General features: G+C 45.0%; 1 pseudogene; it reads right to left on the bottom strand.

Moving 5' to 3' along the window:
- Positions 1–3,212: 3,212 nt before the first annotated feature.
- LOC102865840 overlaps positions 3,213–26,021 on the bottom strand; it is a 137,262-nt pseudogene continuing 114,453 nt past the window's right edge.

Raw genomic sequence — 26,021 nt, forward strand, 5'->3', positions numbered from 1 at the left:
GAGTTGTCACTCCAGGGGATGTTAGGACACTGGAGAATTAATGCATACCCCCACAGCAACCCTCCACTAGTCAGCAGTGAACCCCTGAAAACCCACGCCCATTGCCATTCAGTCATTCCCAACTCTGAGTGACCCGACTGGACAGAGTAGAACTGCAGACTTTCCAAGGTGGTTGGTCATCTTATGGGAACAGAATGTCACATCTTTCTCCTACAGTGTGGCTGGTGGGTTTGAACCACCAACCTTTTGGTTACCAGCCAAATGCTTAACCAAAGCATCACAAGGGCTCCTCAAGAGGTGAGCATGGGGGATAAACAGCCCAGGCTCATTGCTCCCTGGTGGGACGATTTGGTGGTGAATTCTATTTATCTTGTCAGAGGGTCTCTGAGACGAAGATGAAGCTTCAAGATGAGCGCATATAGTGATGATACTTTCCTTGTTCCTTCTCTCTTTTCCAGTCCCTTTCTAGCACCATCTCTCACATAGATGACTTGCATCCAAATTCTTGCCTTGGGATCTTACCTTGTTGTTATTTGTTGTTATGTGTCATCCAGTCACCTGCGACTCATAGCAAACCTATGTACACTAGCTCTGAAACCTGTTCTATCCTGCACCAATCTCATTATCTCCAACAGACCTAATCCCATTTCTCCAGTCACTGAGTCAATCCATCTCATCCTGGGTCTTCCTGTCCTGCGCTGTCACTCCAGGCTTCCAAGCATGGTGCCTTTCTCCAAGAACTGGTCCTCCTGACCACATTCCCAAAGTATGTGAGACAGCTTCACAATCCTAGCCTCTAGGGAACAGATTAGCCTTACTTTCGCAGGAGAAAAGCAGAGCTTCACAGATGCATTCCTAAGCCTGAGCTGGTAATGTAAATGGAAAAGGCTAATTCTCAGTAGGGGGTCCAACTAGAATGAATTGGTTCAAAGCTCTGGAGGAAAGATTCAAAACCCTTCTCATGGTTTAAAAGCTGCACATGCAGCAAGTAAAGGGGATTGTAATGAATACTTTGCAAGTAGGATTTGGTTCAAACCAGGGCTTCCAACTGGCTCAAACTTGTTCAGCCACGGCTAACAGTGTGACATTGAAACAGACCTGAATCTGTAAAATGTGATGAAGCAGAATGGTAACCAGAATGGAGAAGAAAAAAATTATTAGGTAAAATCTTGGCATGGGAAATGGAATAGGCATAAAAAGCCCTTTAGGAACCTGATGAAGGAGACTAGATTATTGGCAGGATTATGGAGAGCACACATGTTCAAAGCAGTGCTGCCGTCTTTGAGCCGGGCACCACTGTTTCTGACTCTGTCAGTCAAGAGATGCACAATATGCATACTGATAGTGTTTTCTCAGAAGGATGTTAAGTTTCTACCAGGGATGTCCAACTGCAGATTTTTCCATTCCAGTTATTTTTCTGAGACACCCACATTTTGCAAATTTGTATACATTCTGGTTTTAAGAACCAAGAGGATCAGTTTTGAAGCTTTAGTCTAATAATTTCAACGTTAGGGCAGAGTTGCCTAATGTTAAAGGGCGTGTTTGACTTGTCTGTAAGTAAGACATTCAGAACCTTTGGACTTCCAGCACCAAGCCATAGTGAAAGCTTCAGAAATGTTGGTTGTAATAAGGATTCTGTCCTTGTCCCGGTAACTCAGCAAGCTGCAGACGGGGCCCTCACCTTTTCAGTCTCCACTTATTCCCTCACTCCCTCAGCCAGGCCTTACGGAATAATGAGGCAGGCACTGCCCAAGCCACGCTGGAAACAGGACATCCAGTACAGATTTGTGGATAACCAGCCTCCTTAGTCTTTCTTAATGATCATGAATTTTTTGATACGGATTTGCTTGATTAAGTTTACTTCCATAAAGATTATAGCCCCAGATACTCTGAGGATTAGGGTAGTTCTCCTCTGTCTCTTCTTACTATGTGTAAGAATCTATTGAATAGCAATGGATTTGGTTTTAATGTTGCTTTTGTACCAGGATTCAGGGGCAAGGAGACGCCACACATCCACCTTTATCCATTAGGTGGCGCTGGAATGTCATCATGGATTATGAGAGTCCGCTCTGGGGGTTGGTGGGAAGCTGAGCCTCTACTCAGAGCTTGGGAGGTGGGTGGGCACCTCTTGGGGAGGATCTGGAGATGCTCTTAGCAACATGGTCTTTTAAGAACAGACGAAATCAAGAGCTGGAGATGTATAGTAAGTGTGCAGTAAAGTGTTGGGGAGAGTGTGAGCATCTGGGCCCTTTGGGACCTACTCTGTAGTGGTTGAGTTAGACCCAAGATAAGCAAACAAGAGCCCAAGTCCTTAGAGACTTGATGTGGGCCAGACATGGCATTAATGGGGGGCTATTGTGGAAGAGTGTGACTGTGGAGTTGTCTGAAATGGTGACTCTCTTGCCTTAAGGCTGAGGGTGAATCAGCTACGCTGTGGGGAAATGGGGGCTGGTCCATCCAGGCAGAGGGACCAGAATCCATTCTGAGTGACAAAGAGGGGCACACGAGCAGCCAGGCCTTCTGTGGCCACCTAGAGTGTGGCTGGTGGCACAGGCAAGTTGACCTGGCATTCCTTTGACGGCCTCAGAACTGTGGGAGGGTGGAGTTGTGTTTGACCCATCAATATATCCCGAAGATATTTCCTGGAGCACAAAAAAGTGGCCTCATTTTGCCAAAACAGACTCCAAGATACTCAAACTCACTGCCATCCAGTCAGAACAGACTCGTAAGTGACCTCCCAGCAGGTTTTCAGAGGTGGTAAATCACATCCCTCGGAATCGCTGGTGGGTTTAAAATACCTTTGGGTTGGCAGGGCAACTCCCCACTGGATGAGACCACCAGGGCCCCTGTAAAGATTGAATATTTGGGGAGATATGCACGAGAAACAGATATGCCTAAAACAGATCTTCCTGGGTATATGCCACCCCTCTGCCCTTGAAATGTAACCTCAGCGTTACCCTTGGCTGAGGGCAGAGGGGAGGGAACTCTTCACTTTTGTCCTGCCCTGTCCTTTGCTCTTGTCTAAAAGGACGCAAACCCCAAGCTGCTGAGTTGATTCCAGCTCACTGAGACCCTACAGGACACAGTAGAACTGCTCCCCAGCCTGTGCCAGGCTTCCTGGAAGTGGACCTTCCTTCTCCCCCAGAGGTGTTGGTGGCTTTGAACTGCTGACCTTTTCGTCACAGTCCAGTGACTTGACCACAGTGCCTTGGTTAGTCAGGGAGCTGTGTCTCCATCCAATTCTCACTGCTGTGGCTTAAGCAAGACAGCCCTGGTTCCCTCTGCTCATCGGATAATTGTCCATCATCAGAAGGTTGGGTACTGATAACGTCAGGAGCCGTAAGGCCCAGCTTGCCTGCATGAGGAGAGAATGGGGGGTATCTCATGCCACCCAGATAGTCCCCCTCAATGCTTGATCGACGGCGCCTGACAACAATGATAACGTCTAGCAATGACTTTACCAGCAGTAACAGTGACTTCCTCTGGCAAAGATGCCTTATCTGTATTTATACTTTAGTAAAAAATGAGATTAAAAGAGGGTGGTGTGCAAGGGTGTAGGGAGAGTGTGGGACTCCGTGTGGGATCCGTGGGGAGGTAGGAGAACCCTGAAGCGGGTAGGGGGACAGACGCTGAGGTTGGAAGGCAAGGGGCTTTCACTTAGTGTTTGGCCACCCTCTGAGATGTCAAGCCTCTCCCCCTGCGGGAAGCCAAGAAAATTCAGCAACTGACATCTCCTGGTGGAGCCTGTGAGACAAACTGCTCTTCCACCGCTGGAGGGCGCCGGCAGCCTTCAGTGGGGCCGAGTTGTTGAGGCTCCCACAGGGTGTGGGGTGGGAGGTGGAGGTCTCAGCAATGCTTTGGTAACTGGAACCCACTGCCTCACACTCCCTCTTTACTTCTGCTGGGACCCCTGGGGCTCTGAAGCTTGAAAGGAAGGGCCGAGGGTTGGAGGGGTTGGAGGAGGGAGCATGTGTGTGCCTGCTGGCAACCTGGGGTAGGGGGTGTGTCCTTGTAGCCATAACCCCAGCCCTGGAGATTCAGTTTCCAAGAGTAAGAGAATTTCACTCCCCTTACCCTGTTTATGGATATTCAAAGTGCTGACCCAAACCGCAGAGTTGGAACCCACCACCTGCTCTGTGGGAGAAAAATGACAGAGAAAAAGAACAATTTATAGTGGAAATTTTGTGGAGCAGTTCTCCTCAGTCCTGTAGCCTGGCTATCCACCGTGGGTTTGGATATTTTGGGCACATTTGTTCCTGCCCTTTGACACTCTGACTCAGTGGGGGGTCGTGAAACTTATGGGCACTGGAGTGCTGTTGGGTAGGGGTGGAGGGTGGCACGCGGGGCAGGAAGGAGTGGGTGGGTCAAGGACTGAGCTGAGCCTGAAGAGAGTGGCTGCACATGGGTGGGCACCAAGCCGACAGAGCCAAACAGCATCTGGAGATAGTCCTGGCCCCAGTAGCCCCTGGTTCTGCCATCTTTCAGACTCGGAAACTTGCATGACAAGGGCTTGGTCCTGATTCTCAAAAGCAGGCTTGTCCAGGCTCTCTGGGCCAGGAAAGCAAAGGGGGTTGGTGCCTTATGTCAGATGCCCTGGCTGAAGGCTTGGGCCACCTGTCACACGCTCTGCAGGAGTCAGAGGACTGACCTTCCATGACTCTCCGCCTCGTGGGGATGCCCTGCAGCCTTAGCCTTGGGACCAGGTCTGTTCCTGGGTCTGAACCAGCCTGACGTGTGAGCTGGAATCCCTGGGCACCGCCGGAGCTCTCAGCATTACTAACCCAGGCAGGGGGCTTTTGAAGCTCTGCCTGCATGCACAGAACCCTGGGTTTAGCATGGGAGGACTTGTCTGCCAGCAGCCTGGGGCCAGGCTGCCTTTTCTCCTCCCGTCTGTCAGGAGGAAGATGATGCTTGTTGTCTGGCCAACAGCAACCTGATTTTCAAAAGGACGCAGAGTAATCCCTCACCAAGTGAGCTGTGTGACAGACTCGATGGGAATGTGAATATATTGGTTCTTAAATGCCCTTTGTGGATGGTTTCCATCACAACTGGAACCTTTTTGATGAGTTTTGTGCCGAGTTCAAGGACTCTGGGCAAAGCAGGGGTGGGCTGCAGGGAGGTTGGTGGCTGTCAGGTGGGCATGGGGGGAATGATCCGAAGTGAGAGGAGATGAAATGACCTAGATGGGGAGGTGTTAGAAAGGCAGGTTTACCAGAAGCTGGGAGGAGGCAGCGAGCAACGAGTGGATTTACATCTATTCCGTGTGCAGTGAGACTAAGTCCGTGGTCGTATAGGAAAGGACAGGCTCAGAGAGGTTAAGGTTCTTACCCAGGGCCACACAGCAAAGCAGAGACTCCGACAGCAGCCTTCTGCATAATAACTTTCAGAGCCTTGGTGGGAAATGGAATACTAAGGTGCTGGGCCCAGAATTCCAACATATAGTTGAAAGGTGTCGGATCAAAGCCAAGAACCACACTGAGATAGAGGTAGAATTCTCCTCAAAGTGCCAGGTTACTCAGCAAGGGGAGTAGCCTTGAGGCTTGGGCTCAGGGGGATTATATGGGGTCACTGAAGCAGCTCATTGGGGCATAAAGTTTCTGGTCTTGGGAAACTGGTTCTGGGGAGTGTCCTGACATAGGATTTCTGAGTTCTGGTTTCAGAAAAATGTCCTGACATAGGGTTTTCTAAGTTCTGGATTTAGGGAATGTCCTGACATAGGATTTTCTGAGTTCTGGTTTCAAAAAATGTCATGACGTAGGATTTTCTGATTTCGGAAAATGTCCTGACATGGGATTTTCTGAGTTCTGGTTTTGGAAAATATCCTGACAGGATTTTTAGTTGAGCTTCAACTTCCATGTTGCTTTTTAGCCTAACAGTAGTTGAAGTTTACTGCTGGCTAGGGGTCACGGACACAAGCTTAGTATAAAAGGATGCTGGCAAGTCAGCAGGCACTTCCGGCAGAGATGATCCAGGGTGATGATGGTGCTCTGATGGGGTAGGCTGGGGAAGGGCACCCAGAGGAGGCACTGCCTTGTTGCTGGCGTCATCAAGGAAGCCTGCATGGAGGAAGAGAAAAAGGAGCTGAGTCCCGCGGAAGGATAATCCACCACTGAGTATGCTCCGAGGGAAAGAGGCAGAAAACACAAAGCAGTAACTGGCAGTAATGGAGCCCCTGCTGGCTCTACGTGGAAATACCCTCCAGGAGTCTTCCCACAAGGAAGAGACTGGGCTCAGTAAGAGTCAAGAAGATCCCAAAGGGCTCCAGGTGGTCCATGCTGGGACCCTGATGGGCAGAAGTCTTATTGCTCTTTTTTCCATCATGGAAAATTCCAGATATGCATCGAAGCGGAGAGAACAGGATGACGAAGTTTATGTCCCAGCCACCCAGCTTCCAGGACCACGTTTGTCTCCACTCTTCCCTGCCCACTCCCCACTGCTGAGCTGTTTCAAAGCGAATCCCCAGCATCACATCATTTCAGCCATAAATGTTTCAGCAGTGAGCTCAGAAAGATAATGACTCTTTAAAAACATAATCATAGCACCATTATCACCCCTGAAAACATCAGTAGTGGTTCCAGTCAGCAGTCAGTGCCCAACTGCTCTTCTCTCTCTCTTCAGAGCTGATGTGTTGGGATAGAATGCAGATAACATCCCACCCATTTGCCTGGGCTTTGATCTCCCCCTGCCCTCCTATTCCTTTCTCTTCCTTGAAATACATTTGTTTAAGAAACCTGGCCATTTATTCTGCAGTTAATCGCTGCCTTAGGCTTCTGCTGTTTGCATCCCTGAGGGCTTGTCCTCTGTCCCCCCCTCCCCCCGCCCCCAATATTATTTATTTATTTATTTACTTACTTATTTATGTATTTATGTATGTATGTATTTATTTATTTATTTTTGTAAACTGGAACTTGTACCTTGGGGACTTCCTTAGATTCTGCATGATTTTTTTTTGGTAGAATCAGCATTAAAGCAAATAAGCAGAGGCAGCCTGCTGGGCTCTGTGTGTGAGTGAGTGTGAATATGTTGTGTTTGTGAGTGTATGTGTGTGCATGAGAGTGTGTGTGTGTGAGAGAGTGTATGTATGTATGTGTGTGCATGAGTGTGTGTGTGTGTGTGTGTGTGTGTGAAAGAGAGTGTATGTATGTATGTGAATGTGTGTGTGTGGGTGTGTGACATTATGCCTCACTGGCTCCTGCTTTCTCACTCCAGTCCATTCTCTGGGTGACAGCCAAGGTCATGTTTGTGGATCACAGACACCCCAGCCCCACCTTCATCCCAGGTCAAGTGGCCTTCCTAGAGGCACATCTACACAAAACAGTGCCTATGGCAAGCTCTAAAATTGCACCCTCTCTTCAACTTCTGACACTGATCTTTAGATAACTTTACCATCACATTCATTCAAACATACTAGTCAAGCTCCTTAGTTAACTATTTAGTTAAACATTATTGTTGTTGTTAAGTGCCATCAAGTATACTCGTAGTGACCCTACGAACAATAGACCTGAACCCTGCCCTGTCCTATGCCGTCTTCATCATCTCTGATACACTTGGCCCAGTGCTGCAGTCATTGTGTCAATCCGTCTCATCGGGGTCTTCTTCTCTTTTGCTGATCCTCCACCTTTCCAAGCGTCATATGATATCCTTTTCTAAAGAATAGTCTCTCCTAGCAACGTGTCCAAAGTATGAGGGATGAAGCTTTGCTATTCTTGCCTCCAAGGGGCACTCTGGCTGTACTTTCTCCAAGACCTATTTGTTTATTCTTTTGACAGCCCATGGGATATTCAGTACTCTTCTCCAACACAATTACAGCATTCCATAAAAACAACAACTACACTTTCCTTGCTTTCACTGATAACAACTGGTCTGTGATGTGCTGATTCATTGTTTTCAGTTTCCTTCTTTCTTTCACTCCCCAAAGAGTTGGACTTTCTGGGCAGAGGCGGTACCAGAGCCTTCAATGTGGGAGGCTGAGGGCCACATGCTTCCCTGAGGAGCACACTCTTTGGGGCAGGCCTGTGTCTGCAGTCACCAGTGCGTGTTCAAGCCTGGCCCGGTCCGCCCCTGCCTGGTTAGTAGTCATCTCAGGCCTCAGAAATAGCACAACATCCTGGAATCACATGGAGCTGGTGGAACAGGGAGCAGACTCTCTGAAGAGAACTGCTCTTTAAAAACACAATCACAATTCCTTGCCGACTCACTGCCATCAAGTTGATATGATTCATTAAAACCCTCCATTTGGTTTCTGACTCTGTAGACCTTAAGGGGAGGGGACTGCCCAGTTTTCTCCCATGAAGCCACTGGTGGGTTTGAACCATCGACAATCCCAATAGTAGTAAGCCAGTCTTGGTGCCAGTCAGAATAGACTGTTCGGAAAGACCTGTTTGGAAATAGGGTATTTGAAATAATTGTCATTGAAATAAGATGAAGTCATAGTTTGAGTTGAAATCAAGCCCAAACCAAACCCATTACCGTCAATGAATTTTAACCTGTAGCAATCCAATAGATATGCCGCACAGGGTCACTGAGGCTGTAAGTTTTACGGATGTAGACTGCTATACTTCTCCTCCAGGAGTAGACAGTGGATCCGAACCACTGATGTTTCAGTTAGTGGCTCAACACTGAACCCACTGCACTACCTCTCCCTCATTGCCATTGAGTTGACGCTGGCTGTTGGCTGACCCTCAGTGGTTATGCAGAGGCTGGAAATCACACGCGAGTAGGTGGCCCTTCTTTCTCCCTTGGAATCGCTGGTGGTTTCCAACCTCCTGCCTCTGTGTTGGCAGCTTAACTCTTTACCCACTAGGCCGTCAGAGCTCCCTTCTGCACCACCAGTGCTGCTTTATTTTTAAGCTCAATTAAGGGGGATCTTAAATCCAATAGTTAGTGTCCTTCTAAAGGGAAGACAGAACACAGAGACACAGAGAGAGAGGATATCCATGTCAGGAAGTGATGACGCCATTCCAAACCAAGGGGCACACGGCCTGCTGGGAGAAGCCTGGAAGAACCCTCCGCTCTGTCTTTATAGGGAGCTCAGCCTAGCTGACTCCTGGGGGTTTAACTTCTAGCCTCCTCAACTATAAGGGAATACGTTTCTGCTGTTTTAAGTCCCTCAGTTTGTATCATTTGTTATGATAGCCCTAGGAGACTAATCCAAACCTTTTAATAACTTGCTTTAAAATTGGTACCTAGAAAAAAAAAATCCACAGCTATTTGCAGGGCTCACTGGACCCAAGCCTGACCTTCTGTCTGTTCCGTCCCAGCTTCTTGACTTCCTCGTACTTCCTATCCTACCTGCCATCTCCAAATCATGCCGTCATCTCCCTCCAAATGTCAGTTGGTCAACAGCCACCCCTGCTCCCCTGTCCTACTCTAATCACAGTCAAGGCCCCTGTCATTCTGCCTCATGTTGTTTTAATTTCTTTTATGCTTCCTCTGTCAAGTTATAATTTTACACAAACGGTGATAGACTGCTGGTTCCCTCACCAGATCCTGGGTTCCGTCAGGACACCGACATCTGTCCTGAAGTCACAGCTATTCACACTGAGGCCAGTAAGTGGATCACAGTGAGGGGGAAATGTGGAACAAAACTAAAAAATGTAAAAAAAGTGGCCCAGCTTAGTAGTTCCACAGAGACTGGGGGAACCCTTGAGACTATAGCCCTCAGTAACCCTTTGAACCAGCAATAAAACTCACTCCAGTGACTCAAATTTCATCCAAGGACAGGCAGATCTGTAAAGTGACCAGTAACCCCAGGAAGACACTCACTCCTTAGAAGGACCCAGGTATAAGGTCAAAGGAGCAGCATTTGCCCAAGGACAAAGCCTAGAAGGCAGGAAGGAGTAGGAGAGAAGGATTAATGGAAATGAGAATTACAGGGAGGAAGTGGGAGGGGTAATTACACCATCGGTATTGTAATTAATGTTATAAAACTGCATGAATGATTAAATGGAGAACCAGTTTGCTTTGTAAAGTTTCACTCAAATCACATCATTGTTATGTGCCCTCAAATTTCAACTGACTCACAACTGACCCTCCAGTAAGTTTTCAGGGGCTGTAAATCAGATGGAAGGAGACTGCCCATCTTTCTCCCTTGAAGTAGCTGGTAGATTTCAACTGTGCCTTCAGATGACTTACCACTATGCCACGTTTTAAAATTTTTTAATTTTTAAAATTTTATGATTGGGTCATAACCAGACCCATCGCTGACCCTCAGGCAGGTTTTCAGAGGCAGTTAATCTCATGGGAGAAAATTTCCTATCCTTCCCCCACACAGCAGTTTGTGGACTCAAACCAAGTGCCTTTGGGATTGCAGTGCAGCTTCTTGCCACTAGGCCACCAGAGCTCATAAAGGTGTTTTGGTTTTTTTTTTTTTTTAAACAAAAAAGAGCACAGACATAGAAATAGTCATTGAGTGATCACAGCGATGTTGTTTCTTGGAACCAAGCTGTGCAGAGGAGCAGAGGGGACAGAGTGCAGAATAACGATGGGTTTGGGGAGATCAGATAGGATGCAGTGACAGAGTCTGGGGTGTGGTCCAGAGAACAGGATGAACTCTGAATGGCTGGGTCTTGGTTTCAGGACTGCGGATTCTGGTTCCCATGTGCAGGATCCTCTGCAAAGTGACAGGGCTGCCTGGAGCTGGTGCCGGAGGCCCCTCTGTGCCCTTGGTGCTGGGATTTACAGCTCTGCTGGCCTGATTTACAGGAATTACAGACCTTTCCAGCCAGAAACCCTTGGTAAGTCGCACCAGTCAACAGCAGGGCATCCCACGGAGGAGGATCAAGTGTCAGGACCCGAAAGTCTTTGGGGAGCATCCGCTCCATCTCCATGTTTACAGATGGGGTTCCTGAGGCCCTGAGAGGCACATGCTCTGCCCAGGGTTAGACAGGCGTCCTCCCCAGGGTCAGCGCTGGGCTGCAGGCCAGGCCTCCTCCCCCAGGTGAGTGCGGTGCAAATCAGTGGAAACGAGCGCACCTCCCAGCTCCCAAGCCGGCTGGCATTTAAAGAACTTGATCTGGCCCAGCTTTTATGTAATGATAATAAAGGTGACAGTCCTATTTTATTTTAAAGTTTAACTTTTCTGACAACTTCACCAGTACTGGATAGGTCACTGGCGCCCTTGCAGCCTTCAGGTCTGCTTCTGCTGCTCACGTGGGTCTCTGATGAGTCTGAGATGTAAGGGAAGGAACAGCAGTGCAGGGAAGGGGAGGCGGTGGCTTTTGTTCCAAGTCCTTATTAGACAGTTCATGCCCTGTGTGTGTGCTGTGCAGCACCTGCCCCAAGACAGAGCAAAGAAAACCAAAACAAGACCAACTGCTGCCAACTTGGTTCTGATCCAATAAAACCTCCCTCCAGAGTTCTGAGACTTTAAGTCTTGACCAGAAGACACTGCCTTATCTTTGTCCTGTGAAGTGGCTGATGGATTCGAACTGCTGAGCTTTCACTTGGCAGATTGATACATTACACACCATGCCACCAGGGCTGAGAACTCTGCTTCACGTGGTCACTTCTGTGACTTAACTCCAACAGCTCTGTCGTGGGAATGCTGAGGTTGTGAATGATAAGAGGAGACTGCCCATCTTTCTCTGTCAGAGTCACTTTTGGACTCGAGTGGGCAGAGACCCGTGGCCTTCCCTGTGACCCTAGAGCCGCTTTGTGTCCCACTAGTTGTATCTAAACCAGTGACCGTAGAGTTAACAGTCAGATACATGTCACACTACTTCAGCAGGGCTTATTATTGCATTTCTAAGACTAACGAATTGTGGTGGTGTTGTTTTGTGCTGTCAAGTAAGAACGAACGGATAGCTGACCCTGCAGTGGGTTTTCAGAGGTTGTCAATAGCGTGGGAGGAGATTACCCACATTTCTCTGGTGGATTCAAACTGCCTTTCTTTGGGTTGGCAGGGCAGCCTCTTACTACCAGGTCACCGAGTTCCCTAAAGAACTAATTATTGTTGTTGTGTGCTGTAGAGTCGGGAACTGACCCATAGCTGACCCTCTGGTGGGTTTTCAGAGGCAGTAAATCAAACAGGAGGAGATTGCCCATCTTTCTGTAGAGCAGCTGGTGGCCTTGAACTGCTTGCCTTTGAGATTGCAGCACAATGTCTTGCCAACAGGCTATAATCTCAAAAGCACTTGTTTTCCATCTATCAGCTGCTCCTCAGAGAAGGATGGGCAATTTGCATCTGTGTGATTTACTGCCTCTGAAAACCCCCTGGAGGGTCAGCTATGAGTGCATTATGGGTTTCAACTCACTGGTACAAAACACCAGCATAACAGCCAAGCTCTGATAATGCCCTCTATGGGGAGTTGCGCTGTTAACCCCAAAGCTGTGCCTCCCTCTGGTGGCTGGAATCTGCCAGTGGTGTTGTGGAAGAAAGATGAGTGATCTCCTGTGAGTGAGATTTATTGTTGTTGTTATGTGCCGTTGAGTGTGAGTGAGATTTACAGCCTCAGAAACCCAGTGAGAGGCCAGGCATGAGTCAGTTCCCACTTGACGGCAGTGAGTGAGTGCCCGTACAATGGTCCACATTCCAGGTCAGACTGACAAATGTTGACTGAATTCAGAGCCTTCTTGCTCATGACTGTCTCACTGGGCACAAGCTCGTCTTTCCCACCCGTGTTGGCTTCTGCAGTATTGTTGGAGAACAAGTTCACTGGTGACAAATGATAAAGGATGACAAAGGATTTTGCCTCTGAATGGAGAGGGTGGAGTTAGACAACAGACTGGCCAATGAAAGCGGTTACCTGGGTCAGGTCACGTTCTTATCTGGATGGCCATGAACCTGTCATGAATGGACATAGTTTCTTGTGAAAGTAGCCAGATGATCAATTAGAACTATAATTGTGAGAGGATATCCTCGGCTTCGTTATCTGTTAAAATGGACCAAATAACTCGCTACCAATATTCTTGTTAACATCAACTTCCAGACTGAGACTCTGGGCTTCTGATATACATTCAGGCTTCAGAACCGCTGCACTTAGAAGGACTCTACATTCTCTGTGGAATCTCAGCTTCCGGATGCGGATTTCTGGTTCAAGTTCTGACACAGCATGACTTTGTAGTTTTGGGCAAGATGCCACTTGTTTCTGAGTTTCACTCTCTTAGCCTGTGGCAGGAGGATATTTTGAAATATTAACTGACTGTTGTTATTTTTTTTCTCTCATTTGCCCCCCCCCCCTTTTTTTTTTTTTGTTTCTCAGTGAGAGTCCTACATGCCTTGCTTCAGGGGAGGGACGTGATAGCAGGAAGCATAGAGATAAAGAACTCTCTTCCCAGCTCTTGAGTTTCAAAAGAAAAAAAACTCAAATCAGAGAGAAACTGTCTGAAAGAAAACATGATTCATGAGAGCAAGACCTGTCTCCCACTTCTACCTCTGATCAGGGAATGAGGCTCGTGCCGTGGGCCGTGGAGGCAGCCTGAAGGGGTGCAGGGACTATATAAACACAGATGTACTCTGGCAAGACTTTGGCTGCCAACAACTCAAGCTGAATCTTGAGGAAGCAGCCATGTCCTTGGTGCGTGTAAGGACACAGAGCTGAGGAGACTGGGGTCTGTTTTACCAGGAGGTAGAAAGACCCCTCATCTCCTGCTAATCACCAGTCAGTTTGTTGGGTAGCTGTGATGAGGGCACCTCTGCCACTTATGTTAGGTACCAGCAGGCTCATCCATGGTGAACAGGTTTCAGCCAACTTTTCAGACCAGGACAGATGAGGAAGAAGGATTACTTCTGGAAAATTGGCAAATGAAATGCAGAAAATAATTTGACCCTTTTAGTCTTAGCCTGTTCCACGGGATGACTGTGTGTTGTTGTGTTAGGTGTCTCTGAGTAGCTTATGACTCATAGTGATCCTATCCGGTGCCACCCTTAAGATCCTTGCCACGTTTGACACCATTGGTAGAGTCATTGTATCAAGATGTCCTTGAAGGTCATCTGCTCCTTTGCTGACCCATTACTTTTCCCAGTATTGGGTCTTTATCCAGGGACTGTTGTCTCCTGATCACATGCCCCAAGTACATGAGACAACATTTCACCATTCTTGCCTTCAGGAGTATCTAGTTGTACTATTCCAAGACCGATTTGTTTGTTCTTTTGGCAGTCCATGGATACTCTTAACCAACACTACAGTTCAAAGGCATTACCGTCCTTATTTATTGTCCAACTTTCAGAAGCTTAAGAAGTCCTTGAAAATGCCATGGTTTGGATCAGGCACACCTTAGTCTTGAAACTGACTTTATTGCTGTTAGCACTTTCCCCATTCAACATGTCTTTTGATTTCTTGGCAGCTGCTACCATGAGTGTTGATTGTGGGTTCAAATAAAATGAGATCGTTGTCAACTTTCATCTTTTCTCCATTTATTGTGATGTTGCCTATTGGTCCAAAGGAGACAATTTTTGTTTTCTTGATGCTGAGATGTAATCCATGTTGAAGACTGTGGTCTTTGATCTTCTGCAATAAGTGCTTAAAGTATATTTTTACTTTCTGCAAGCAAAGTTGTATTATCTGTATGATAAAGGTGGTTGTTGAGTCTCCCCTCAGTCTTGATGCCACATTCTTCTTCATGACTCTATAGGATTATGCAAATGTGAGGTGTCTGTGGCGGACCAAGGGGATTGGTGAGCTTGCTGGAATAAGGCGAGGGTACCATCTAGGGGTGGGGCCATGTTAATAAAGTGTTTGGAATCCTAATAAGAGGATTGATCTGGCTTGTCATCGTGCTTGACTTAAATTAGTCATCCAAGATGTGGAAAGGGGGCATCACTATCATAAAGAAAAATGAGCTATTAGTGGACCATGTCCTTTGGACCCAAGATCTTATGTTTGATCTCATTAACCCAGAAGACAGAAGGGGAGAGAGACAGAGAGACAGACAGACATACATACAGACAGAAGGAAGAGAAATAACACCTCATTGATATGACAAAGAATGGTGAGAAATAGTGGCAGAGATATGGCAGGAGAGAACTGGAGACAGTGGACTCTTGGTCCACAGAGTAAGAAAACTGAACGCTCTTGTACTGAGGCAGAAGAAGAGTGCAATGTCTTGGACATATCTATTGACAGAGTTAAAGAGCTTTGTAATGCTTGTCCAAGCAGGGCAGAGACGGAAATAACGCAGAAAGCCAATTGGCCAGAGGAAAGCATGCTTGTAGGCATTGGTGAAAGGAGGCTGTCTTGAGAGAAGAATTGTATCCTCAGTCCCTTCTGATTATGAACTATAACCAGATACTCTCCTAATAAGACAGATCTCACGGCTTAGTAGTAAGGAGTTGCACTGCCCACGCAAAGGGAGTTAGCTGGACTCTACCAGGTGCTCCTGGAAAAAAAGATAGGCATTCTCCTTCCATGTCATTTTCAGCCTCTAAACATGTTGGAGGGTCAGCAATTGAGTTGGTTCTGACTTAGCCTCTCATTGCAACAATAACATCCTAATAAACCCCATAATTGTGAGTATTGTCTATGAGTTATATACGGTCATTGCAAAATGTTATTTTATTTAGCAGACAAGTAGAGAATTCCACAGGTGTCAGAATTGTTAAAACACCCTGGAGGGTAGAGACATGTTTTATAGAAATCAGCCTTGGGGTGTTGATGCTGATAGTCATTGCTTTTCATCCTCGTAAAGTTAGAGAAGGTCAGTGACCAGCTCCCATAACGTTACATCAGTCAGTGAAACCTTATGAACAGCCGTAGAACGTTGTGTTATATGTTGCCAAGACATGGAAGGCATTCTAAATATGAGTGGGAATGAGATCCCTCCTTCAAGTAGAGCAGAGCTTAATGACATGGAAGGAGTAAAGCTTGTGAGACCTTCAGTTGCTGATGGGGCATTACCTAGAATGAGAAGAAACAGTTGCAAACTTCTATTAATAATTGGAACATGAACTTTATAAAGTATGATGCTTAAAAATGGGACTGTTGTTGTTGTTAGGTGCTATTGAGTCAGTTCCTAATTACAGTAACTTTACATGCAACAAAAGGAAACTAACTGTACCTGATTCTGAGCCACACTCACAGTCTCTGCAGTGTTCAAGTTCACTGTTAGAGTCACTGAGCCAATCCATGTTAACTGAGGGTCTTCCTCTTTCTCTTTCACCCTCTGCTTTTCTAAGCACCATACTCTTCTCCAGGGACTGATGTTTCCTGATAACATTCCCCAAGTATATGAGATGAAGTCACACCATCCTTGCAGTAAGAGAACTCAGTAATCATAAAAAATGAGATTAAATGCACAAAGATTTTATTTTTATATTATATTTTAGGGATTGGTGAGTTGATAGAACACGGCAGTGGTGGTGAGGATTGGCAGAGTTTCTTTCTGTTGTACGTAGGATCACTGTGAGTGACTTGACATCACTTAACAATACAAACCAAAATCTCAGAGAACAAATCATTTCTTCATGAGTCTTCCATACTCACATTCTTTGGGCATGTTGTCAGGAGGGGCTAGTCCTTGGAAAAAGACATCATGCTGAGAAAGGTGGATGGTCAAAGAAAGAGAGGAAGACCTTCAGCAAGATGGGCTGTACAATGGGCTTGAGCACATGAGAGGCAGGGAGGATGGCACAGGTGAGGACACAGTTCAGATCTGTTGTTCACAGGTTCGCTATGAGTGGTAGTTGACTTAATGGCACCTAACAGCAACAAAGAGCCTTTATAAAGGACACTGTTATAGACTCTGTTTCTCAACCTGACATGAGATGAGACCAGAAGATAATTCTTGAGAAATTGTGAGACCTGAATGGGCTCAGGGGCAGGACTGGGGACAACACAGCCAGGACCTGTATGCCCAGATGACATTATCTTCCAAGTGGTCCTTACTGCCTCATCCTCATCAAGTCTCAGCATCGCTTTAGCCTCCTTGAACATCTGTGCAATCCAGTCCCAGACTAGGAAGGTGGACCCTGACTTGGTCATCTTGGTGACAGCCCCGGCTTGTCCCTTTTAAACCTGCCGGTGGAGTAGTAGAATTAGAGCGAATTTGAGATAGGGTTTGAAAACAAGAACAAAATGAGGAAGGCAGTTTTGAATTAATGAAAGAATGGCTTGAAATAAGAAATGTAGGGAGAGAGAAAGAGAGCAATGAAAGAGGGACAGAGAAAGAAGACAGAAAGGAGAGTCAAGTTGACCCCAGCTGCCTGCAGCTCAGCTGGTGGACACCAGATGGGAAAGCGGTCATCTCCAGATCAGCTCCTGTTAACAAGGCCAATGGCAACAGTGAGAAACCACCTGCAGCTGGCTTTACGGAAAACCTGGCACCCACTCCAGCACAGGGCTTTGACTAATCCAACTCATGAACCAGCGAGCCATGAACTTGTTAAATGGCATCCACTGAGACCTGCACAGCTCACGTTCAGCAGCAAACGGTGGCAGAATCTCTGCAACCGGAGAACCAGATGGTGCTAATGGTGGCGGAGGGTCCCGTGGTCCCGTTGCTGTAAGCTGGCATGGCAGCAGATGCCCAGGTTGGCACCTTCTGGGGCAGCTGAGCCTGCCTGGCTGACACTCCCCGAGCACTTGACATCTGTTCACTGTGTCTGCTTTGTCATCCTTCCAGTGGTCAGCCCCCCACTTTCCTCATCGTTGGTGCCTATTCTGATGTTCCCACTGAGCCTGGTGCTTCTGCTCACCGCCCCCCCCCCAAAAAAAACCAGCTACTCCTGACTGGACGTGGGGGCTGTTGCAGCGGGAAGCGGAAACAGTACAGCATGGAGGTCTCAAAAGACTTACACACCAATCCTGGCTCTTCTCTGTTTGTGGGACTTCTGGTAAATTACTCAAACCACTTAAATACCATTTTCCCTGTAAAATCAGGATGGTTACCTGATAGAAGCTTCACCATCTTTCCTTCCAGGATCACTCTGGCTACACCTTCTTCAAGACGCGCCTGTTAGCCGCAGTAATGGCTGTGAGTGTGTCAGAGATTGTGAGGTTGGCACAGGATAGGACAGGGTTCGGATCTACTGTTTATACAGTCACTATGAGTCATACTTGACATGACAGCTCCTAACAACAAGAACAACCTGATAGAAACATCTCTTAGGAAAAAAAAATGCAACCAGAATGCTCCTGAGAAGTGACTGTGGTCAGAATTCTCACATGCTTTGGCTATATTTTTATTATGCGAGGTCACTCCCTGTAGGAAGACAGCCTGCTTGATGAAATAGAGGGTTAGAGATACAGAGGACCCACAAAGACAGATTGGTCCTGGCTGCAACAATGGATCCAGGCCCAGCAGACATTGTGAGGCTGAACAGGAGGAGACCGTGCTTCATTCTCTTGGATACCATGTGTTGGAGCTGACTTGAGGGTATCTAACAACATCACCACCTATGTTGAAAGGATGAGATGGAGGAATGTAAGTGAAGGGCTGAGTACCTGGCATCCAGTGAGTGTTCAGGGAGTGTAACTAACTACAAGACCACAATCATCCACACTCAATGCGTAGCCTTAAGAGTAACAGATCCTGATGTCCTGAACAGCACAAAAGGCACCAGGGAGCCTATGCTGTGCTTTCTAGATGGAACTGTAGAACTCGAAGACCTTGGAAGCTTGAGATTCTAAGCTGATTTCCCCCACCTCCTTTTCCTTCTCCTAGAGCAGCTGGGCATGGTCCCAGCTGCACTCAATGGTGGAAGTGGACTCTTCCCAGGCCGAATTGTATTAGAGATTTCCATTTCCTGAAATCCTGCCCTTCGGAGATCGTCTGTTTCCAATTACTGTACCTACCCATAATTAGATGAGAACAAGCTGAACAAATGGCTTTCATACGAACCACTGACACTGCTGGATTGCCTTTGAAGCTTTTAACCTCGTTATTAATAATGAACATTTTGGTGATGAACTTTTGACCAGGCATTCATCAACCAGCCTTTCCTCCTGAACGCTCTTCACTCACTCAAGGGGCCGAGTGTGGGGTAGAAAGGGTATTTCCTGTGACACTGGAAGACTGGAGTTCAAGACCTCAACTACCCTCCCGAACCCATTCCTTGCTGTGGGCCTCGGTTTCCTTATCTGTGAAAGAAGACAGACTCCATGTCCACCAGAGTCACTTCACTTTATCTTACTTGAATGCTTGTAGGAAACAAGCCATCAAGACCTAGTTAAGTGGCTCTGTGAGAAGAGGCCAATTGATGCTCTTTGGTTTTAAAAAATAACCCCTGTGAGATTGGACCTTTACCAGGTGGAGATGTTTTGTGATGTTTTGGGTAGGAGAGTGTTGAGAAATCTCTCCCTGGGGTGACACAGTTTTTGTAATATTTTTCATTCCAAGAATGTTTTGGGCTGGATGCAATGACTTCTTTTAAAGTAGTTCTTAGCCTGGGCTTCTTATTAACTATCTGGGGAATTTTTTTATTTTTTTTTTAAATCTTTGCGATACAGCTACACCTTGGAACAATTAAGAACAGAATCTCCGGGGGCAGGGGGGAAAGGTCAGGCATCAATACTTTAAAAAGTCGCCACGTGCTTCCAATGGTAAGACAATCCTGGCTGTAGAACGGCACATCTCATACTCAAACATGACATCAGGCGCTGGAGGATTTGAAAATACAGATCCTGGTTTGTGGGGCGCAGGACTGAGGATTTCTGAAAAGCTTCCAGATGATGCTACTTCTGATCCGAGCTGTATACTGTGAGTATAAAGATTTGGGAGGCCTGGCCCTCAGATTATCTGATATCAGAACAGATTCATGAGAAACTCACACATATCCTTCTGGAAGGTTGGTCTGCCTGCTTGACCTGCAGAGTGACAATGGGGAGTATGGGTACGTCTGGCAGGCTGACAACTGGTCTCTTTTCACATGGAAAGTCTTTAAACATTTGTTTAACAATTTTTACTCCAAGTGTGGGCACATTAATATTAGAAAGGAATTTTCACTTTTATTTGAATTTGAATATTTTGTTTATCTCATGGAAAGTGAGCATTGGCCTCCCCGCAAGAGATATATTGTTGTTGTTGTTATTTACCATCAAGTCCATTACGATTCATAGAGACCCTACGAACAATGGATCTGAACCTTGCCCTATCCAGCACCAATCTCATGACCTCTGATGTTTGAGCCCATGTTACAGTCAGTCCATCTTGTTGAGGGTCTTCCTCTCTTTCTCGGAACCTTCACCTTTCCCAGTTTGATGTTTTATTCTAAGGACTGGTCCCTCTTGATAACATGGACAAAGTATGTGAGATGAGGTTTTACCATTCTTGCCTCTAAGATGCACCCTGGTTGCACTTCCTCAGACAGACGTGTTTGTTCTTTTGTTCATCCATATTCAGCGCTTTTCTCCAACACTATAATTCAAAGACATCAATTCTTCTGTCATCCTTACTCATTGTCCAACTTTCAGATGCATAGGAAACAATTTAAAAAAAGATGGATCAGGCACACTTTAGTCTTTAAACTGACATCACTATTCTTCAACCCTTTGGAAAGATCCTTATTAGCAGACTTTCCCAATGCTTCTTTTGATTTCTACACTGTTGGTACTATGAGTGTTTGTTGTGGATTTAAGTAAAATGAAATAATTGACAAATTCAGTGAAAAAGATGTAACAACTCAGTATCTTTCTAATGCTTGGAGAATCACCCACTGTGCCCATCTTAGTAGGCAGCTCTGCTTCCCTTCATGGAATTTAGTGGACCAGCCTTCTGTTTATTGGACAGCCAAGGAGGCTTTATGAGTCTAGCTCAAACTATAAGCTACTTCTGCTTAGGACTTTGACTAGCATTTTGATCAAGGTACAAGGACAGAAATGTGTGGGTGATGGTATCTATTCCCAGTAATGGTGACCAGGGGTTTTAGTTAGATTCTGGGTATGGTTTGACCCTGATCAGATACTATCCAGCCAATCTTGCTTGGCTTTAAGCTTCCCATTGATTTTTCTGGCTACTCAATAACCTTCCAATATATATATTTTGTGCTTCAGTAGGTTTGATTTCTCCTGTGTGAAATAAAGAATTTCAATTAGCACACAGGGTTGTTACACCATGAAGAAACAAATGTTTTAGGAGCTTACCATTTGGGACTGTATTGTTTTGCACTGAGGTTTCAGCTTCAGTTGTCTTATGCAGATAAAACAGAGATTCAGTGTCTTCATGAACAGCTGGTGTAGGGGTTCAATAATATTGTTATAACTCAATTTTGTTGTATTGGTCCAGTTTTATTCTATGTTGGTGGGTTTTCTTGCTGTGGCAGTTCCAGCAACATGTTTATTTTTTCAGTTTCAAGTATTCAAAATGAGCAAAAGAATATTGCATGGTTCAAAATCAGTAAGGATGTACGTCAGGGTTGTACAATTTCACCACACCTATTCAATTCATATACTGAGAAAATAGTCCAAGAAGCTGGACTATATGAGCAAGAATGTGGCATTAAGATTGAATAAAGACTCATCAACAGCCTACAATATGCAAACGACACAAGCTTGCTTGTGGAAGTGACAAGGACTTGAAGCACCTACTGAAGAAGATACAACTTTCAGTATGAGTTATACCCCAACACAAAGGAAAAAAAAATCCCCACTACTTGACTGATAAATATCATCATGATAAACAGTAAATGGAGGAAACGTAATGATTAATTGAGAAAAGATTGATGTTGTTGTCAAAATTTCATTTTGCTTGGACCCACCATCAACAGCCGTGAAAGTATGGCAAGAAATCAAATGACATATTATTGCATTGGGAGAATTTTACTGTCAGGACCTCTTGGAAGTCCCAAAGAGCTAGGATATGAGTTTGAGGACTAGAGTGTTCCTGACCCAAGCTATACCATTTTCAGTTGTTTGACCTGCTTGTGCAACTTCAGAGATTATAGCCCTCTGCTCATAGAATTCTTCCTAAAAGGAAATGAAATAATCTGTAAAGTGCCTGGCATAGGGTAAGGACTCAGTAGTTCATAACTGTGATTTGAAGCCCCAAGATATTCTGAATGACTCTTACGCCTAGGAAGGTAATGTTTAACCAAACTAAGTGTGGTAAAGATAGCGATAGCTTTAGTTTCTCAATTCCTAGAACTGAGGTGCCATTGATGATGGATGCCATCGATTCCAACTCATAGTGACTTTGTGTGACAGAGAACTACTTTATAGGGTTTTCTGGTCTGTAATCTTCATAGTAAAAGTTCACCAACTCTTTCTCTCTCAGAGGCCTGGGTGGGTTACCTGTGTTTTGGATAGCAGTCCAGAGTTTACCTGTTGTGAAACCAGGGCGTGTTAGTTCCAAGAAGAGTGCTATAATAGCTCTGTTTAAAGCATGCATGGAATAAAAGTTGTGAAGGGAGATTGGAGCCATTTTGCAATTTCTTGTGGTGTCTTAATCAGTTAAAAAAGAAATTGGCTACATTTTATTGCTGTGATTTAGAGTGGATATTCTAAGTGGTAATTTGGATCTTAGAACCTTAGTGAATATCCAAGTGGTAATCTGTACAGAAGAGGATGAAAGTATAACAAGTCCTTCTCATAGAATCCCAAATGCTCAATCTTTTCAGGCTAGTAAATGTAAACTTGTTTTTTCAGTTTTAAATTTTCAAATAACACAACTATATATTTTTTAAAAGTCAAATTTATTAAATATTAATCTATTAAAAATATGCAAAAGAATAGAGAACTGGAAAAAATCTACATTGCTGTTGCTCAATTCCAACTCACAGTCATCCTCATAGAATTCATAGTTATCAAGTTTTATACTTTCCACATCTTTCTTCATTTGAGAAATTGGTGGATTTGAACCATAAACCTTTCAGTTATCAGTCAACTTCATAACCCATTATCACTAAGGCTCCAATCAGACTTGTTGGTTTAAGTTTAGCTGGACACATAGTTTCCCTGTAGGACAGAGCAAAACTACCCCATATGGTTCTAAACCTGTACATATTTACAGATCTGCTACTTCTTTCTTTGTAGAACAGCTGGTGAGTTCAAGCAACCAAACTTTGGTTATCAGAGGGATGTTTAACCACTGGTCATCAGGTCTATAAATAATTGTTCAATATACTGTTGGGATAACTGTTGCTGTTTATAGCAAAACTTTCCTGAATCTAATGGAGGTTGGACTATAATTGGAAATAAATCCCTTTCTAGGAACATTATCAGTGATCTACTTAATTGAACTGTAAATATAAGAAAAATGGCTGTGCCATCTATGATTTTTCAACAGAGCTGTAAATGTAATTAGACGAAATGCTTCATTTTCTGGAAATTATATTAGGTACCATCTACAAATGTCATCTGCATCTGTCTTTGAGTTTGAGGGAGTATAAATTGAAGGTAAAGCAAGCAGTGGAAATGTATGTCTTATAGAAAGCCATAATTAAGTGGCGTCTTCTTAATTAGTGCTTTAAATCACAAGGTCATATAAGTCCAAAATACCTTGTATTAATCGATTTGTTGAATAGTTTTAAAATAGAGACAATTCTTAGAAATGATTTATTGTCTTTTCCCCTTGCCTGGAGAAAATTTGATTATAAAATTTTATTATTATGATACCATAAGTTATGTCCTTAGTAGTAGTTTTACTCTCTGATAGTGAACTCTTGTGGTCAAGTGGGTAACCAAAAGGCAGAGGGTTAATCCACCTGATTCTCCTTTGGTATAAGATGAGAAATTTCTTCCTGTGCTAGTTAGAGCCTTTGAAAAGGAGTGCCATTTGAACATGTATTTATTTCACTGAAGGAGTTTGACTTGAGTGAGTAATTGCTGGGATAACAAGAAAAGCTTACTACTGTTTTGATTTCATATAGAATTATAAAAAAAATGAAAAATCAGCCTCTTCTTTGGTCAAAGTATTTCCAGTTTCTTAGCACTCCTTTCATCTTTGTCCCTCTGAAAATATCTGATATTATAGAATCAGAAAATGTTAATATGCACCTGGTGTTGGGAGAATCCTAAAAGAGAAACTTTTTGAAAGATTCACTCACCATCTATTTCTACCTTCTGTGTTCACAGAAGCAAACACTTCCACACAAGCAAGGGGTTCTTCCACTCTTGCCCTTTGTCCTATCCCAACCTTCCTTCTATGGGCAAGACTAGAAAGATTATTTGGTACGTGTCACTCAGTTATACCAGTATACCAGTGAAAGTTGACCAGGATTTATACTCATGGACCCTACGGGGGCATGCAGTATTTCCCAGGTATTGCTGATCAACAGTGCTCTATTGCATGTATTGAACTGAGCTAATGAATTATCTTCTGATATAAAGCTAATGATACAGAACTAGGTTTTTAAAAAATTAGATTATATGTATTTTTTGGCACAATAAATTGTGTTGAAATACCTCTCACTTCTGTATCTTCCTTTATCAAGAGACATTAGTTCACAATTTGGATCTTGCTCTTCGCATAGGCTTTAATATGATATGCAATTATCTCTTGGCCATGTTAATTTTTATTTATTTGCCTTTCCTGTGCCATAATGAGGCAAGTCACCAGAAGACAATGTCCTTTCCTTGAGAGTACTACAGTAAATTATTATGCATAACTTCATACATTATTAGCACTTCTAGGAAGCGTTAAAACTACAGACTTCAGAAATCAATTCCTCCATATCCCCATTGCAATTACTTAAAAAACTAACATCCCTCCGTATCACACGAAAGAGAAGGGAACCTGCGGCTTTCTCCAACTTTTCCTTTTCCCTCTTGTACCATTGCTTTATTGCCTCATGTAAATTGATTTCTGCCCTGGCATTCCACTTCAAAATACAGCAGTTCCTTGGCCTTTGCAGGTTTCCACATTCATGAGATTCACTATTTTCTAGAGACTCTAAAGTGAGTTGATTGGTTATGGTGTTGCAGCCACAAAAATTAGAGTTACACCTACAGCAGACTGATGAGCTGAGGAAAGTTCTTTTGCTAATGAGGTGCCTGATCAATTTTAGATGCATATGCGAATTTAGAGTTGCTGGTGGGTTAGCAGACTGGTTCCCAACCTTGTAACAATTTACTGTTGGAGAGGGTGTACTGGTGACACACTCCACCCAGTCCAGTTCTTCCACCTTAGAACTTAACATCTTAATTAACAGTAATACCTGAACGAAACACATACAGGCATTAATCCTGGAAGGCTAAGCACCAAATGAGAACATAAAAAAAAAATGTATTACGTCCCAATTGGAAAAGGAGAGAGACTGGAAACAGCCGAGGGGAGTGAGATAAAGCAGTGTTCCGAGGATACTCAGCCACTCTCAGTCAGACACAGGAGTGAGAGGAACTCAATTTCAAGGGATTGACAGGAACTCCTTGCAGTTCTGGAGTGAAATGAAGTGAGCGATGAGCTCGAAGGTGAAGGTGTAGTGAAGCAGGTGGGAGGTTTGGGAACACAGGTAAGTGCGGGAAAGAAAGGAGCAAGTGAAGAGGCGTGCAAAGCTCACTAGTGGAGAACCCTGGTCCTTCGGGCTGAGGGCTAATGCTGAGTGAAGGACTTGTGGGGTAGTGGTTGAAGATGCAGGGCTTCGGGTGACCTCACTCACGCCCATTGAATGAGTCTAGGCAGGAACTGGATGAGTGACTCTGCTGGATGGGGAACTACAATGGGAGAAAGACTTTAGTCCTGCATTTCCCACCAGACTTTCTCAGAGAACAGGGGTGGGCCTTCTGCCTCGTGTCCGAGGGCTAGAAAAGAACTCTATTACCACCCTACACCAACCCAGTTGCTGTGGCTGCCTGCATCCATTGGCAGTTACCCAATGCACCAAATCGCAAAGCAGATATGTGCCAACAGTGCCAGTGTGGCTGGCAGCTTGGGTTCTCATGCTCCAAGCTCAACCAGCGGCCTCTGATGACAGAGGTGCTGCTCTAATGGACGGCACACCTGCTCCTCCTGGGGGCTCATGCTCTTGTAGATCATGTGACAGTCACCTGATAATAGTCCTTCTAGGCATAAAGAGGACTTTGCTGCATGTTTCCTATTGGTTGTTGTTGTTGTTGTTATGTGAAGTCAAGTGGCTTGCAACTCCTAGCGACCCTATGTACAACAGCCCTAAACTCTGCTCTGTCCTGTGCCAATCGCACTGTCTCCGACAC

Source organism: Elephantulus edwardii, unplaced genomic scaffold, assembly GCF_000299155.1.
Source record: "Elephantulus edwardii isolate Elephantulus edwardi_28Jun2011 unplaced genomic scaffold, EleEdw1.0 scaffold00006, whole genome shotgun sequence".
In the NCBI taxonomy this organism is placed as follows: Eukaryota; Metazoa; Chordata; class Mammalia; order Macroscelidea; family Macroscelididae; genus Elephantulus; species Elephantulus edwardii.